We start from the raw sequence: 6,000 nt of genomic DNA, 5'->3' as shown, positions 1-6,000 counted from the left end.
ACCTTTACCTATTTTTGTCTCAATAATAAATCAACTATTCCAAAAATGTTCCAGTCTTTGTATCTGTTGAGTATTGGTACAAGGTATCATAACACATAAATACAGACTAGTGTCCAAATCCCTCCTCACAGTAGATGAAAGGACGACTGGGACTGGTCCCACCAAGGTACCCTCTTAGGTGCCAGTGTCACAGTTTGGAGAATCAGTATTTGTTAAATCTTAAGGCAAGGATTCTACGTGCTGCGGCATGGTCAGCAATCATTTTGTGGAGCAGTTAAGGTAGATTAATATCCATCATCTACAGTTGAAGAGAGACTTAGATATTAAGTGACAAAATAAAAATTTCAACCCATGTCTTTAGTATCTCAATCCAGTTGCTTACTGATTCCCATATCACCTGTCTATTCCTTTCCTAAAAATATCTTAACAAATTTTCTGCCCATTAACATTCTGTGAAGTTGTTATACTTGTTTATATTGTATGCTTTTGTCCATGAAATTCCCTTTTCCTGAAAATACTTTCTCTTGATTCTTTTCTCTTTCTCGAGATTTTATTCATTTTAACAACCTTTCTCGAACGTTGCTTTCTCTGTAAAGACTGTTCTGACGTCTTCAGAAAGAATGTACCACTTAGTCTGCATGGCTCTAAAGCACTTTGCAGATCTCTGTGTTAAAAAAAATTATTTCAGTGTTAACTATATATATGTCAATTCACAATAGAGAATGGAATGGCCTTGTCCTAGTACAGTGCCTGGCATATCATAGGTGTTTAATAAATTATTAATAAATGAACTTTCATTATTTATACATTCACTGACTCCAGTTGGCATGAGTCTATGAACTGGAGAAAGTGTAATCTAAACTAACCCTCAGAAGCTAATACTCTCAGGCAACTGACATCTGAAAGATTTATAAACTAATTCACTGCCTTAAATCACAAAGTCTTATAAGAAACTGGCCTTTAAAGTCCAGCATGGCATGCTTTAATCAGATGACATCAATTTGACCATTTGGGAAATGGATTTTAGCTTGAACAATCATTTACAATCATTTAGACTTGGTTATATGCAGTCTATTGAATCATTCAGATTCAACTCTATTTTTAATGTTGGAGGCTGCTAACCTAGTGGGGGTCCTAGAGGGAAACCAAATCTGTGTACACATGGGGAGTTAAGTTCATGGACATGCAGCTGTGACAGGGTAGAGTCACCAGCAATTGATTGGAATGAGGGAGGGGCCTAAAAGCCTCGTTGTAGTCAGCTCACACACAATGAAGGAAAAGTTAAAAGATGAAATCTTTGTGTGAGTGCACTGGGAGTATTTTGAATTTAGCAAGAGTGTAACTTTTGGCTCAACACTACTGACACTGATTCAGTAATCTGTAAACTCAATACAACCATTTTTTTGGGTCATACTACTTGCATACTGATGACAGAAATACTTTTATACTTTTAGAAAGTTGCTCTCCCTAGTTGCACCAAATATAACAGTGACTCTGCAATTTTCTACATATGTAAGCTACTCCCAGGTAATTCTTAGACCACTGCTGTTACTGATGTAGGAACAGGCTCCTGACTTTAGTTAACTCAATCAGACTAATGTGAAAGACATATTCCATCCTTGAACAGTGATTCCTCTCTCCTCCTCTGGATATTAACGAGAGACCATGTTATTCCAGTGGCTGCTGGTTGCCATCTTATGAACCAACCACTTCAGACAGCAGACAAGAGAGCAATCAGGTAAGAGAAAGGAATAAAGAGCATCCAAATCAGTAAAGAGTGAACTTTCCAAATCAGTAAACAGCGAACTTTCACTGTTCACCAATCATATGATCACATACCTAAAAATCCCTAAAGACTCATCCAAAAACTCCTAGATCTGACAAATGAATTCAGTAAAGTTGCAGGATATAAAATCAATATGCACAAATCAGTAGCACTGCTATACACTAACAGCGACCAAGTTGAGAATCAAATCAAGAACTCAGCCCTTTTTACATTAGCTGCAAAAATAAAATATTTAGAAATATACCTAGCCAAGGAGATAAAAGACCTCTATAAGGAAAACAAAAGACCTCTATAAGGAAAACTACAAAACACTGCTGAAAGAAATCATAGATGATACAAACAAATGGAAACACATCACATACTCTTGGATGGGTAGAATCGATATTGTAAAAATGATCATGCTGCCAAAAGCAATCTACAAATTCAATGCAATTCCCATGAAAATACCATTAACATTCTTCACAGAACTAGAAAAACGGGCCTAAAATTCAAATAAAACCAAAGAAGAGCCCTCAGAGTCAAAGCAAGACTAAGAAAAAACAAATCTGGAGGCATCACATTACACAACTTCAAACTATACTGTAAGGCTATAGTCACCAAAACAGAATGCTACTGGCCTGAAAATAGGCACACAGATCAATGGACCGGAATAGAGGACCTGGAACTAAATCGAAATAGTTACAGCCAGTTGACTTTTGACAAGCAAACAAAATCTTGAAATGAGGAAAGTATACCCTGTTCAACAAATGGTGCTGGGATAATTGGCAAGCCACATGTAGAAGAATGAAACTGGATTCCCTTCTCTCACATTATACAAAAATCAACTCAGAATGGGTCAAAGACTTAAATCTAAGACCTGAAACCATGAAAATTCTAGAAGATAACATTGGAAAAACCCTTCTAGACACTGGCTTAGGTAAAAACTTAATGAGAAAGAACCCAAAAGCAAATGCAACAAAAACAAAGATAAATAGATGGGACTTAATTAAACTAAAAATATTCTGCACAGCAAAAGAAATAATCAGCAGATTAAACAGGCAGTCCACAGAGTGAGAGAAAATCTTCACAAACTATGCATTTGACAAAGGACTAATATCCAGAATCTACAAGAAACTCAAATCAGCAAGAAAAAACAAGTAATCCCATCAAAAGGAGGATAAGGACATGAGTAGACAATTCTCAAAAGAAGATATACAAATGGCCAACAAGCATATGAAAATATTGCTAACATCACTAATTATCAGGGAAATGCAAATCAAAACCACAATGTGATACCACCTTACTCCTGCAAGAATGGCCATAATTAAAAAATGAAAAAATAACAGATGTTATTGTGGATGTGGTGAAAAGGCAACACTTTTACACTGCTGGTAGGAATGTAAGCTAGTACAACCACTATGAAAAACAATGTGGAAATTCCTTAGAAAACTAAAAGTAGATATACCATTTGATCTAGCAATCCCACTGCTAGGTATCTACCCAGAGAAAAATAAGTCATATGAAAAAGACATTTGCACACGCATGTTTATAGCATCTCAATTCACAATTGCAAAAATACGGAACCAGCCCAAATGCCCGTCAGTCAACGAGTGGATAAAGAAAATGCGTGTGTGTGTGTGTGTCTGTGTGTCTGTGTGTATGTATACACCATGGAATTCTACTCAGCCATAAAAATGAATGAAATAATGGCATTCACTGTAACCTGGATGGGGTTGAGACCATTAAGTAACTCAGGAATGGAAAACCAAACATTGTATATTCTCACTTAAAAGTGGGAGCTAAACTCTGAGGACACAAAGGCATAAGCATGATACGGTGGACTATGGGGACTTGGGGGGAGTGTGGCAGGGCAATGAGGGGTAAAAGACTACACATTGGCTACAGTGTACAGTGTACACTGCTTGTGTGATGCATGCACCAAAATCTCAGAAATCATTACTAAAGAACTTATCCATGCAACCAAACACTACCTGTTCCCCCAAAACTATTGAATTTTTATTTTAAGCAGTGGCTATAGAGTCATTCAGAACTGGTTCAGTTGGTGCCTGTGCTGGAGCTGGCCAGTCCTAAATTGAAAGAGCAGATAGAATGCATGTCTTTCATATTCTGCTTCATCTAAATTCTACATTTGGATTCCCAAGGACTATTGTCTTAGCTAAGTCAATGTTCCCGAGTGCACAACCACTGTATCCCAAAGGGGTGGTTTCAGAGAAATTTACAAAATCAGCTGCATGCAGTGTTAGAACCAGCCTTTCCACATAAACTCTTAGGCTATGTTCTTAAGACTGGATCAAAAGCCTAGACCCTTTTTGTCAAGGTAAATTTATTTCAGGTGCCCTGTTCCTATTTCTTGCCAATGAAACCGGATCGGAGCAATTCCACAAAGCCCCATCAGACCTTCTTCCTAAGTTCTTCTTTCAGGCAACGGTGTTGAGGCTGTGTTCCTTTGACTTTCAGAAGTTCTCTGGGTTCCCAAGTAACTCTTCTGAGACCATGACCTGCTCCAGTTACAAAAGGTTTTGGTTTCCTGCACCATAACAACCAAAAGGGCTAAGGGCTACTCAACTGAGTCCTGGTTTGATAAAAATAAAGGGCTTTAAAAATTTCTATACAAACAATACAAGCTCAAATTACACACATATGCATGTATATAAAATCAGAATATTACACAAATGCTGCTTTATATCTTAAGTACTACTACTATATAATTTTAATGATCCCATAATATTCCATTTATAGAATTATCATAATTTACTAATCTTCTAATGTTGAATTTTTAGATTATTTCTAATTGCTATCTATTATAAATATTCCTCTCAATGAACACCAGAGGCATAAGTTTAAATGCTCTTAATTGTATCTTCAAAGACCTCCTTAATTTGAAAGACTGAACTCAAGGAAACCCAGAACATTGCAAAATAAATTTGAAGATTGGTTTGGGGTATGTCACCAAGTCTAACAGGGAAATTGTGAGCTAGAACCATGCAACTATTGCTCTTTGTTGCAAACAATACTCAAATAAGGGGGGCCCTAATTCCTCTTCCTTGGCTGTGCATTTTCCCCTGGTATGTTGGATTCCATTTGCCTCTCAAATCCCCTTTCTCAGCCTTTAGTTCCTCCTCCATGCTTTCGCCAAGAGGGCTTTTGACCAAGAGGTAGGGTAGGGTTGAACTCAGATTTGAAGTAAGCTAGGGATCCCTTGAGTTTTTCTTTCCTTTGACATTTACTCTTCTTCCAGGTTCCAAAAAGAAGAGGGAAACTAGCACATCTACTTTGTTTCTCAAACAGCCTGTTTTCAATACAATTGTAATTTTCACTGAACCAATTCTGCCAGGTAGGCATGGGGCATTTCCGAGAGCCCAGTTCAGTGCCTCCCTGCTTCTTTCTCAGCCTTTTAGAACTTTCGGTTTACACTAGCCTTGATTTCTGGAGAAGCACAAAAAGGTGAACACAGAGAAATTTGTAAATGTTCCTAGTAGGGTAGGAGTTAAGAGCAGGATCAAGAGCAATGTTGAGGTCAGGGAGTTGACAGTCCACTTTCACAGTAGAGATCCCACACCTTTCCTATGCACCTTCCAGCCATGACAGTTTATTTCCTATATCTGACTCAGGCTATGTTTCAGCACCTGCCCCTGTGCTGCACATTTCATTTATTTTTATCTTCTGTTTGCAAGTGTACGGGCTCCTATGTTTTACTGAGATCAATTGGATTCTGACCCTATTCCTCCTTCTAACACTTCTCAGATCTCCTGAAGACCCAGGAGCCTGTTCTGTCTCTGGCTGTCTTAGTAATGAAGAGGCTGTGGTGTTGCTCAGTCATTTATTCAGTCATTCATATTCATAGAAAAGCATAAAAACGATTTTCTTAATTACAGTACTTGATGCTGCGATGTGTCTCCCAATTTTCTGTGTGCAGTTTCCTCTGTGTAACAGGCACTCTGCATGAATTTGACACCTTTAATTGCTGGAGAAATTTCTCCAGGAGAGGTAATAAACAAAGAGGGAAATAAGCTTCCAGGATTCCATTTAAAGAATGTTTACTTGACTCTGGTCTTACTGGGTTGGGGAAGCCTGGCTGAGCTGCTGCTTTGTGATTTGCATATACAAACTTAAGCTTTTGGTTTGCATTCTTCATTTGCTTATGAAAGTTCTGTTTATTTACCTGCAGGTGGAGATTTAGACCTTACTCTCTCCTGAGATCACTGTGAAAGGAG

This window comes from Papio anubis, chromosome 8 (assembly GCF_008728515.1).
Source record: "Papio anubis isolate 15944 chromosome 8, Panubis1.0, whole genome shotgun sequence".
NCBI classification, from domain to species: Eukaryota; Metazoa; Chordata; class Mammalia; order Primates; family Cercopithecidae; genus Papio; species Papio anubis.
This window is presented reverse-complemented; position numbering follows the sequence as displayed.